Source organism: Manis pentadactyla, chromosome 9, assembly GCF_030020395.1.
Source record: "Manis pentadactyla isolate mManPen7 chromosome 9, mManPen7.hap1, whole genome shotgun sequence".
In the NCBI taxonomy this organism is placed as follows: Eukaryota; Metazoa; Chordata; class Mammalia; order Pholidota; family Manidae; genus Manis; species Manis pentadactyla.
Window position 1 is genome coordinate 68,025,652 of NC_080027.1, and position 13,020 is coordinate 68,038,671.

General features: G+C 40.3%; 1 protein-coding gene across 3 annotated transcripts in view; it reads right to left on the reverse strand.

The window, feature by feature from the left end:
- Window positions 1-1,785: 1,785 nt before the first annotated feature.
- The window catches only part of CCDC34 (coiled-coil domain containing 34), an 80,234-nt gene continuing 68,999 nt past the window's right edge, over window positions 1,786-13,020 (reverse strand). For all 3 annotated transcript variants that reach the window (XR_008999270.1, XR_008999271.1, XM_057507520.1), the window contains one exon: window positions 1,786-2,365. The gene's annotated coding sequence lies outside the window, so the exon portion shown is untranslated. The remainder of the gene's footprint in view (window positions 2,366-13,020) is intronic.

Consider the following 13,020-nt stretch of genomic DNA (forward strand, 5'->3'; position numbering starts at 1 on the left):
TTTTTGAAACTCCCAAGGTGATCCCAATGTGCAGACAAGCTTGGGAACTGCTGTACAAACACCCCATCTACTACCTCTTCCACCACACAGCACCTACAGGCTGATAAAATCTGGCCCCGAGGTCTCTACTGTCAGTTTAACCTCTCAGTAGTGATCTTAATCGTGTTTTAAACAGTGAACGCCTATTTCCCAGACACACATTCTGCAGAGAGCTCGCAGCAGGAACCAAAACAAGCTACAGCAAAGGGACAATCACACTATTCTCCCATTGACAACAATCAGCTGTCGTTGAGGCTGACATGGGAAACGTTTTCATTGAGGGAGGCCCTCTGCTTTCCTGAGTGCTTAACTTTGGCCTCAGTAGGTACCATGAACCAAGACAGCGGAGCTTCGCTGGTGTCTGGCTGGGAAGCAAGAAGGGAGGCACCGGCCAGACCTCTGCCTTCACTGTTACTCACATTCGCCATATGCAGAGTCAGGGCTGAGCTACTGAATGTAAACCAGGAGGCGTGCATTCCCTCCCACTTAGTCCAGTCACCACCAGTTCAGAATACTTCATCTTTATGAACTTCACTTATTCTTAAAAATATGCTTCTTTGATTTCTGCAAGCCAAACCCAGGGAAAAATACCGGAAACCAAATGCCAGTGAAATGGCGCCAAGGCAAACACATGTGAGCCCTGAAATAACAGGAGATACTGTGGTCACGTCTGACCTTCTGAACTGTGCTAGGGTTGGAGCAAAAACAGCTCTTGCTGTGGCGAAGGGGTGCATGGCAATAGTTTATTTCTAATGTAGAAGAGCTTGGGTTTGGAGAGACTGCCTTTTGAAACTGTAGGGACTCCATCAAGGGCCCAGAAATATCACTTTGAGGAATGACTTCTTTTTTATTTTCAAGGCCACCTTTCACCTCAATATAAGCCCAGCATCTTCTAATTTTTATCTGTCAAATGATTAATATGCAAGACCTCTAGAGCTTCTACAAAATGTTTCTCCTCTGATTACATCAATATCCTGGCACAGTTTAACATAGAAGCAGGAATGCAAATTCACGTGTTCACTGAAGCAGCCTGCAGGGGTTCAGTGTGAAAGGACCCAGATGGAAAACTAAAATGATGAGCCAGGGTCAAAAGTGAGCACAGAGAAGGCTCCCGGTGTCCATACTGACCAGTTCAGTCCCCAGCAGTCTCAGTTCTGACCTGCTGGGGGCTGCCAGCAGTTACATTCCTATGAGACGCCAGTTGCTGCATTCTTGCGTGTACAAAACAAGTCACCAGGAGGAATCTGCTCAATGTTAACATTACCAAGTAAAGACCACAAACTACAGAGCTCATGCAAATGAAGACTGGTTCCCATGGGAGAGATTACTGTATTAAATAACTGACAAGTTTGCGTAAGAATGAAATGCTCATTTTCATATTGTTTGTCAGATAATTTTCTCTTCTTTTAGTTACATCATTTGCTGTACATCTAGAAGATGTATGTCCTAAAAAAAGAAACACATGGTAAAACTAACTTTATTGTAATTATTGTGGGGAAAAATACCCTATAAAACAGTAACAGCAAATACCTGAACAACAAATACTATGTGTCCAGGCATATAGTAAAGCTTGACAGCTTTCTGTGTATTAATATATTTGATCCTTACAAAAAATGACTGCTACTAGGATCTAGAAGTTTTATTTTTATTTTAACACTCATCTTTATCAATCTTTTCATGTTCTTTCTCTTATTTAAGAATCAAAAAATCAAGATATTATTTAAGAATAAAAAAGAATCCCCCAGATCACAAAAATATTTATCCTTTATTTTCTTCTACAAGGTTTAAATATTCAACTTTCATATTTTGGTTTACAATTAATTTATCTGGAATTTATTTTGGATTAAGATGTGAGATAGGAATATAATTTCCTTTTCCCCACGGAGATAATCAGTGTTCCCAGAATCACTTATTCCTAATACCACCATCTTTTCTGCAATGGTAATGTCACATTCCTCATATGTCAAGTTTACATATCTTTAAGGGTTGGCTTATGGTCTCTGCTTGTCTATTCCTTTCACACAACCATACAACCTCAATTACTACAGCTTTACAATAAGTTTATATCTGGTAGAACAATTCCAATGCCCTGTCCCCCCTTTTATCTCTTCTGTTTTAATACTAACCTTTGCCATTTCATATCAATTTTAGGATCACCAGATTAAGTTCCAGGAAAAACTGTTGATATTTTTGTTGTAATGTGCAGATTAATTTGGAGGAATTGACATCTTCTTGATGTTAAGTCATCACATTGATAAACATGGTATGTTTGTCCATTTCTCTTCCCTTTTCTTCCCCATTGACAGAAGGAGTCTTTGTCTTGTTCCTGATTTTAAAAAAAAATTAAACATTTTATCCTTAAAAATGTTTGCTGTAGGTTTTTAACAGACACCCTTTATTTAAGCAAGGCTCCTCTATTTTTTTATTGCTAAGAATTGGCTAGGAGGCTTTTTAAGCATGAATAAGGAATGCTACTGAGACAATCACATGGTTTTTCTTATTTCATCTTTTTACTGTCAAACCATCTTTGTATTCCTGTCATAAATCCAATTTCATTTAAATATATATTGTTAATTTTCTAGTATTTTGCTTATTTATGTACACATGTTTATAAATGTGGCTGGTTTGTAACTTCCTTTCTTATCCTCTCCTTGTCTGAGTTGGGAAATGTTCCCCTATTTTCTACTCTTTGATAAAATTGACATAAGCGTGTGATCATCTGTTCCTTGAATGTTTAGCCAAATTCATCCAGTTGTATGGTGGGGCAAGATATAAACTTTTTAACACCTGAGCCCATTTCTTTAATGACAAAGGCTGTATTCTTGTTTCCATTTCTTCTTAGGATAGTTTTGATAAGTCACAATTTTCTAGGACATTAATCATTTCTGTCTTTTCAAATTTATTGACGTAATATTGTCTTCTTGTTTATCTTTATTATATCTGTACTTATGATTTTTTCATTTCTAATATTGTTTGTGAATGATCTTTTTTTTTTAAGTTTTGCTAAGTGTTTGTCTATTTTATTAGTTTTTTTTTTTCCAAAGAATCCATTGAAATGGACACTGTGCTCCACCCAGATTCCACTGGGTCCTTTGCATCTTCCAAATTCAGGGTGATTTTGCTTCTAATCACCAGCACCTAAAACTCTTCTTCTAAGCACTGCCCACAGGCTACTGGAAACACTTTGCTCAAAAGACATCAAAGTGTCTGGGAATTCTCATCTACTGCAGGTAACCCCTAGCCAATAGCTCCAGCCGTGAGAGTAAGGAAGCCCCTACATGGACGATCTCCAAGCATGACTCATACTTCAGAAGCCCACAGGGGGACCAGGCTGAAGCTGTTTTCTGTGGGACCTGGCCTGAAATTAAAGTTTGTTTAGCTTCTTTTTCTTTGACTGGCTTATACTACCTTTTACTTGCTTATCTAGGATGCGACTAGATAATAGACCTATTAATCAAGAGCAAATTAATAGGTCTAGGACACACTCATCTTCATCTCGGAGCCTACTTATCAGGTGTCTAAGAAGACAGCAGTTTTCTGTTTTCCAATTCTGTATAGTGTTTGGTTTTCTGTGACTGTTTCATTATTTTTTTATGTATCTCCTAGCTTCATTGTTTTCTTTTTTTCCATTACTCTTGGGATACTTTATTTTCTTGAATAGATGGTTAGCTCCTTAATTTTTTGGTCTCCTTTTTCTAATATAATCACTTAGGGCTGTAAATTTTACTCTACTGCATTAGCTACATCCCCCAAATTTTAATACATTACATTTTCATTATTCTTTAAGTATAAATGTTTCCTCATTTTCAGGATTATTTCTGTCTTGCCAATCATGGGTTTCCGTCATGGGAAAGTTCGCTATGGATTCAGTGTGACTAAAGAAAATGACAGCCAAATGTTCTTGTGGTGAAAGGGTTATACTCAAGTTTATTTCCATGGTGGCGGGTCAATCACTAAAATCCCATTCACTCAGAGTGAGCCTGCATGCAGCAAGCCAGTCTCTGCCTCTATGCCCCCCTCCCTGCACAGCCATCCTCTGGGCCTCTGTCCTCAGTGCTGCCACCACTCCAGCCTCTGCCTTCCTGCAGCCTTGCAGCCGTGCCACCAAGTCATGCAGAACACTGGGCGGAGCTCTTTATATAGAGTCAATAATAGCTTATTGCCTAAAGGTGTGGAAGCGGTAGCCTAGCAACAGGCCAGTTACATCATCAGGTGGTTTAAGTTCAATGACGATCCTGGCCATAGGAACCCCAACTTCCCCACATTTCCTGTCTGTGATAATCATTAGTACTGGTCACTGACACATGCACTTCTCCTCTTTATGGACAGGAGGCCATTCTCCTGAAGTCAGCCTTGGTAATAGATGTGCTCTGGCCAACATAGCATGAGTGCAAGTAATGTGTATCATTTGGGGGCAGGAAATTTTAAGAGTCACACACTCCTCCCTCATCTACTGCAACTGGTAAGTTGCATCAGCATGGGTCTTAGAGTGAGGAAAATGTGAAACAGAGCCCCTAGTTGACTTACTTTGGAAATATACCATGAACAAGAAATAAGTCCTCATTGTTTTAAGATATTGATCTTTTAAGTCTGTGTGTTATTGCAGCATAACTTACACTATCCTACCTGTTCATTGACCACATAGTCTTTAGAAATGTCTTTCCTTCTAATTTTCCAAATACCAAGTAATTTCAAACTTGATGAGTTTAAAATCCACTTCCAGTGAAAGGGGTGAGAGCTGAGCAGATAGGGATGATCAGAGTGGTAAATTTTTCATACTAAGGCGAAGTGGGATGTCTATGTTCAAGCTGGACACAACATGGCTCGACTGAGGAATCTCATTGATCTCTGGCTTCTGCTCTGTTAGTTGATCAGAAAAAAGGAGGGTACATGGTTAAGAGCATGGGCCTCAGTCAGACAGATCTTGGTTTGAACCCTATCTCTGCAAATTAGTAGTAGCTGTGTGATGCTAGGAAAATTGCCTAACCTCTCTGAAATTCAGTTTGCTCATGGTAAAATGAGAATAATCCTTCCTATATATCACAGGGTTGTTATGATTATTAAACAAGAAACCTGTTAAACCCTGGGCACAGTACATGGAACACAGTAAGTAGCTATGATTAATAATCATATACAGTAAGAGCTGTTGTTATTATTGCTGATGGAGAGCACAACTAGTACTATATAATGAAGAGAGGCATGATATGACTTTGTGCTAAAGGGCCCACCGCCAAAACAGTTTCTCACCCATGATCTTATGTCTATCCTTCCCTGCTAAAAAGCCACTAACTAAGGATCATCTGGAAATAGGTATTTGACTGGATTAGGAAATCAGGAGGCTAAAGCCAGAAGCTAAAGCAAGAACTATCTTACACATTATCAAGGATTTGTTAAAAGATCCAAAAATGTATGAACAGCTAGGGTCACACTGGATAAAACCAGTTGCTGAAAGAATCAGACAGAAGATAGGTACGTTTTGATGGAGAAAAGGGCAGAGAAGAGATAATGAAGTAATGACTGGCCCAAGGCATAGATACTCCCAGGAGGAAACCTTGGAAATCAGGTCACCGTGGAACATAAAACAGGAAGGGAGGACTGGGTCTGAAAGGGGCGTAAGAGGGCAGGACTGCAGTCCAACCTTGACCCTGTAAAATTTCTGCTTTAGGTGAGAACCAGAAAAAAGATAAATATTCTGAAAATTGGAGCCATTTCTAAGATTCTTATTGAATGATCTGGTTGTGTGAAAACTCATGAGTAATCATGAATCCTCATCCTGTATTTCACTTAAGGCTGAAGTCAGGCTGTATTTCAGAAAGAAATACAGGGAGTCTTGAGCCCTAGAACAAAGCAGGGTAAAGGCTGATGAGCAGTGACTCTTCTCCTTTACCCCAACTCTTGCAACTTCTGACAGTGCAGCTTGGGACCTGGCGCCAGGTTTATTCCTCAGGTCTGAAGCTGAAGGATACTCTGCTATGGGAGGAGCTGCTGGAGGTACTGAAAACCCCCACGCCCCGGGCCTCAACCAGTCAGTTACCCAACAGTGTACTGTGACCCTATGCTATGCACCACAAAGGAATTGTCCCCAGTGAGTAAAACCAGGCCAGTGGACAAAAGCCACAGGGAGACAACTCCTGATCCAATATTAGGAAAGGCTTCCTAACAGAGCTGTTAAGGATATAGCATGTAAAGCAGTGAAGATCACCATCATCAAAAGTGTTTCAAGCAGAGGCTGACTTATAGAAATTCAGATATTGGAGAGGAACTTGGACTCGATGAGTTTAAAACCCACTTCCAGTTTTCTAATCCTATAAATTAGAAGGCATGACCTCCAATTATAATGAACTTTCAGTTTAACCAAGAAAACAGAAATTGTGGGAATAAGAGCAGATCCAAAGCAACAGACAATTAGCCAAATTAAAGGTCTAAAACCTCAGTACAGAAAGTCCAAAAAACAGTCAAGAAAAATCTGAACTTTCTTCACATCTGAAGAAGAGTCATCCCTTTGTGTAAACAATGATTAGACCGGGTTCCTAATGGTGAGGGCACGGATGGAGTACACAGATGACTTACAGCCAGAGGAACTGGTACACAAACTCTCATGCATCTCAACAGATTCTTACTTAAATGCCATACAGAGCATAATGCACACCAATAAAAAAATTTTAAATAACCTCCAATAAACAGTTGTTTTGCCATCTCACAAGAAAAAGCAGATCTGTTTGAGTGCTGTTTTCTGTATTTGTATGCACTACAGGTCTATTCATGATACCTTGCTTTGCTGTAAATGAGAATTCAAAGTCATGGCTTATAAAACTGAACTGTTAATTCAGAAGATAGAATTTGTGACCTCATGATTTCCCATGGGCATTGAAATCATTACTTACTCATTCTTCACTTTTCACAATGTCTGAGGATCAGATTAGGAAAAGTATTCTTCATCCTACCAACAGGCAGCAGCTTGAAGCAGGAGATAAAGATAAAAATTAACTAGGACCCTGCTACTCGGTGTCGTCTAATGACCAGCAGCACTGCTGTCCCCTGGCAGCTCCTGAGCGAGGCAGAATCTCGGCTCCTCCAACCCACAACCTCAGACTTTCTGAATCAGAATCTACCTTTTAACAAGATGCTCCATGTTTTGTAGGTACTTTGAACATTGAGAAGTCCTAAACTAGGGAACACGATTCTGTTGCTCACCTTCCAACCTTTGTCACCTGAAAGCTTTAGGAAGAAACAGCAACAAAAAAGGAGGAAACAAAAAGGAAAGGAAATTACTCGGATTGTAATCACTAATGGAATCATGGATCTAGCATTTGCATTATTTTAGGAAATTTCCTATTGCTAACATAGTACAGCCTTGTTTAAAGTGAGCTGGCAGAGCCTCTGGCTTGTTCTGACCCAAATCAACTGATCAGTCTCAGTTAGTTATTAGACTTCAGGGGGACAGGAGAGGAAAGCCTTCAACAGGTGCCTCTATATGGAAAACAGCTGTTTCTCATAAACTACAATGAATGAGCCTAACAGGACTTGATCCTTTATAACCTGCAACCTCCTGCCTCCCTGTCAATCCCTTTCTGCTAGGGTGACTTCTGAGATTCAGATAGCCACAATGAGAGCATGACTATGCATCCAGGTGTGAGAAATACACAAAACCAGAATTATTTCCTAGAATACTTTCTCAGTGCAAAAAGACTGACTGCAGGCAACATCACAGATTGAATAACAGCTTTCCAGGAGGGGTGGCCAACACTTCTTCAAAAAAGTCACAGTCATGGTCCCATTTTTAAAAAGTGAGATTGAGGAGGGCAGGGTTTGTGGGAGTAAATCTTAGAATCAAGCAAATTTGGCAGATCAGTGCTTGACAGTTTCCCTGGCCACTTATTAGTAAATATTTGTGAAGGGGACTTAGTTTTCTCCCCCAGAAGTTAATTTTATTTTTAGACCCTCCCCTTAGCATAAGTGCTGCCATTTCAAGGATCCTACCTCAGCCAATCGGAGCTTGGGCTCTCCCCTCACCCGTCAGCAAGAAGCCCACCAACCACCCTTAGACCCTGCCAATCGACCAGAGCCACGACCTCTCACCCCACCAACTACCCCTAGACCCAGCCAATCGGCCAAGGCCACACCTCTCACCCCACCAACCACCCCTAGATCCCCAATAAAACCTTTGTACTTTTGAAACTCACTCTCTTTCTCTGGCATCTTGCCACTGCGTTGGTGCAGATGAGAGATTGAACTCGAGCTAGCTCGAATAATGGCTCTTTGCTTTTGCATCAGTGTTGGCTCCTTGGTGGTATTCTGGGATTTGCAACTTTGGGCACAACAATTTGGATATGAGCAATTAAGTCTTCACATTGTTTCCTACAGATGTATGTGAAAAAATGATGTTTACTGTTTTGCTGAAGGACTGAAATACAACCTGAAGGGCTACAAGGAAGAAAAGTATCAAGACTCCATCTTCTCCAAATAAATTTGGATCAATAAGCAAATAAATCTAAGAGCCCACCTTTGCCTTGTATCATCCAGGGCCCCAGTCCGGTCCCCTGATGTCCCATACTACATGAAGAAAGAACATGGGGCCACGGCTGTATATGTGTGAGATATGGGAAAGGGGTGCTGGTCAGAAGCAGAGGGAGAAACCGAAGTCCTCACAGGGGACAAAACCTTTCCCAAGCACATAGTGAGTCAGTGAAATTCTACCTCCCTAAGATGTAAGGTCAGTGTCTTTCCCCCTCCCACGCCTCCTTCAAAGCATTCTGGGTCCTCTGGTGTAACAGCCATCCTCTCCTAGACAAGCAAGGTGCCTCTCGCTCTCACCCTGGCTTGAGAAAAGCACACCAGTTAAGAACAGCCAACAATGCCACCAGAGATTCTGAAGTCAGAGTTCTAAGGGCATGCCAAATTAGACAATGTGCTTCCCCATCCTGCCTGGGTACAAAAATCCTCAAACAACGATTGCCATCTGTCACTTTACAGTGAATCATTTTTGGTAATGGAAAACTACTTTCTTTCTATGGCCTTCTGGAAAGTTGTTTTCTACCTTTTTTTTTTTTTTTGCTTTTAAATCTATTCTACATCAATGCTAGGATTTCCACAAACTATATTTACCATAGAGAAAGTCACCAAGAAGAATCCTATGGGTTAATGGGTGGAAAAAGCAGTGTTACAGGAAGTATGGTCATATTTGGTTTTTCAGGCCTTTATCTGAATAAAAAAAATTAAAATCTAAGTGGATATTTATAAAATGCAAAAGTGTTTGATGAATTCCTCACAGAGGTCTCAAGCTGCCAAGGAGAGATCTCACTGGCTTATCTTTCCCCTGAATCCTAAAGCTCCCTCTAGTGACCAAGAACATAACACCGCCACAGGTACACAGCATACATCCAAAGTCTTCTACTTTTAGATGGCACCTTGATGTTTCTATAGCATTGCCACACTCTTCTGATCATTGAACATAAAAACCTAAAAGTCAAAGTATCCTTTCTTCCATTTAATAGATAAGTACACAGAGGCTCAAATGGGCTGAGACTTGTACAATGTCACGAGGTTGGTAACAAGGTAACTGGAAGCGGAGGCCCAGTCTCCGGTTGTTCAGCCACTGTTTCATGTTCTGTGACAATTCCGTAAAGTCATCCGTGAATATGCTCATAAGGAGCACTCATTGGAGCACTTCCGAGGAATTCATAGAAGAGACTCTTGACTTTCAGGGGGCCCATTAGAGAATCTGATGGGAGTTATGAGCCCTACACATTTTTCCATCCATCAGGAACTCCATGGAACATTCTGAAGGGTATTCACTGACTCTCTAGGACACCAAGGACCACAAGCTGAGAAGCCATCTACATCCACTGGATATAATCTTGAGATACCAAGACTCAAGAAATATGAACTTGGAAGTACTTCACTCTTTTCCTTAACTGTGATGTTTCCATGCTTATCCAGTAATCTCTTTAGCCCATTGTTCAGATATTACTTTAAAGGATTGAACAAATTAGTATATCTTTGCTAACATTCAAGGAAAAGTCTGTGGATATTGCCATCATGGCCTTCTAACATTCCCACAGGCATGCCTGGTATGAGTGGCAAACTGACATGTTTCTAGGAAAGTAGCAATTTGGAAATATTTTTTCAAATGTAAGAGTATACAACAGTCTAACAGAGGCTGGCTCTCTGAAGAGTCTAAAGAAGTAACATAATGAATATATATATAAAGGACTCCTTTCAGTGGATGAAAATCAGTACTGTCTCTAAATTCCTAGTTCTTTTGATCTTGGTATTTCCAACGGCTTTGGAAAGCCTGACTGAACATTAATGGTTTACAAGTTCATGTAAGTCTCTTCCATGTGAGCTCCATGAGGATCATGTCTATATTGATCTGTTGTATTCCCCAAATCCAACAGCCCCTGGCACTACAGCACACTCCACAGATATTTGATGCACGTATATGTGATTGGTGGTCTTTGAGTCAGCCCCTCTAGGAACCTGTTCATTTCCCTCCCTGATTAATCAGTGACCTCTGGAATATTCCCCTAGAACACTCCATACAGGCAACCTCAGTTTCCGGATACTTGGCTGCTGTTATGAAAAGTTCCAGTCTCTCTTCTGTGACCCATGTCCACAGTCAGGATCGGGTTACAAACAAACCTTAGCAACAGCAGCTTCCTAGAAAGAATATCACACTCTAAAAAGGATGTATTAAAATTTGAGTAAAAATGCCACACTCCATACTAGAAGAACATTCAACCATCAAGGCCATTAAAAGTTCATCTGAGTTAGGAAGGCCCTTGTGGAGCACCTCACACACCCTCTACACATCATGCCCTTCTATTCCTCTGAGCTTTTATCAGTAACTTCCCTGGACTTCTCATCAACCCCACCCATCTTGTGAAATGTCACTCAAAAGTGTCTTTTTCTGGCTCTTCTAACAAGAGAGCAACTCTCACCTGTTTCCAAGGCAGAGCTCAGACCTTTATGACTGTGCTAGATCATAGGTACATATATGCTGTTGTCCTGTCCTCTCCCATATGCATTAAACCCAACAAGAGGGGCAGGAGTTGCTGAATTCAAGAATGGACTAAAGGAAGATGGAGGTAGGAGGGAGCCAGAGAGATGGTATCAGGAGAAGGACTCAGGGACATTGCTGGCTTTGAAGACAGAAGGGGCCATGAACCAAGAAATGTAGGTGAGCTCAAGAAGCTGAGAAGGTGAGGGAATGGATTCTCCCCTAGACCTTCCAGAAGAGAAAGCAGTCCTGCCAACACCTTGATTTTAGTCCAGTGAGATCCATGTCAGACTTCTGACTTCCAGAATTGTAAGATAATACATTTCTGTTGTTTTAAGCCAAGAAGAGAAAAACTGGACAATTTCACTCTCCAGTTGATCATGCTTCTCTTAATTCTGGGAAATTCAGTTCTTTAGCAGTTACTGGCCACATTCCCATAAAGGTATGAAGAACTTGGTCTGTGCCCCTGCCAGGCTGAGATTGCAGGAGCAGGTGTCCCAGCACCGCTCACCAGTCTTGTCACCCAGAGCATTCCTCTTTCCCCAATTACCCTATAGAGCATCTTATCTAAAACAAAGTTTCCCAAATTCTGGAGTACCACCGTCAGGATTTTTGCCATATCAAAGTAGCACTGGGCTAATATTTACTGAATACCTTTCTTGAAATTAACTCAATTTTTAAACAGTGCTTTTGCTTTATAATTAATATCCATGACATATTAAGTTTGATGTGCAAATTTTTTTCCTAAGATACATTAAAATAAAAACAAAACTATTAAAATGAAAAAAATCCTTTATACCAAAATAAACTTCTAGCTATTAAAATTTAAAGAGCAACTTTGCCTCTGTACCCACAAAAATCGCCTCCAGGTATTTTCAGTGGCATGCCTGCCCCACTTTGTGAAATACTCTCCTAAGCTTTGCTACCCTCCCCAAGCCTCTGCCCAAACCTACTCCTTCATTCTCAGCAGGCTCCCTCACCTCCTACATTCTTAGGAAGAGGTCCGTCAGACTTAGTTCCACCAAACTGCTCAGCGTGTCTTCCCTCTCGATGCACACATCCTGAAAGCACATCCTACCTGCTCCCGTGGCCGCCTCTCCCAACTGTGCTGGCAGATACGAGTTGCCCTTCTTTCTGTTCAAGAAATGTCTACTCACTTGTGTTCTGAAGCCCATCCCAAATATTGCCTCAAGGATCTTAATCCACCAACTAACTTCTCTCTAGCTTGTATGTGCCTTAATTTTCTTAAGTTGTGAAATATATCATGCATACAAAAGCAAAGAAACATATCTGTTTGGATTAAATAATAATAAAAATTCAAGCACTTGAGTGCCCATCACCAGGTTAATAGAGCACTATTGGTACCTTGCAATGGGGATGCTTGATACACATTCCCACTGTATCTCCGTCCCACTCAAGAGTGAGCTCTGTCCTTTCATTATAATTTTAACACCTGTGCATGTAGACTTAAGCAACATATTATTTAGTTTTGCTTAGTTTTAGATTTTATGTAAACAGCATCATACTGATTATTTTGTGACTCATTTCTCTTAATATTATGCTTTTAAGTACCTATTTTGGTGTGTATAGTGGATGTTTATTTTCATTTCTGTAGAATATTTCATTTCATGGCTAATCTACAAAACTCATTTTTATACCTGTAGAATATTCCACAATTTATTTATCCATTATTTACCATGTTACTATTGTTGGATATCTGAGCTGTTTTCAACTTTTTGTTATCATAAACAATACTATTTATTCCTTCTTGTAATTGCATCCTAGTGCATATTAAGGATTTCTTTAGGGCACTGGCTTTCCAAAATTTTAAAGAAATAACAGAATATAAAACCTTCCTATTAGCAATCCAAAAAATGTAACAAAACAATACATAACTTAAATACCAACAGTGCATTCTGATACTTTCTATTTCAATTCCATTCTGTTTAGTTCTACCATACCCAACTCTAGGTTTTGGTTTG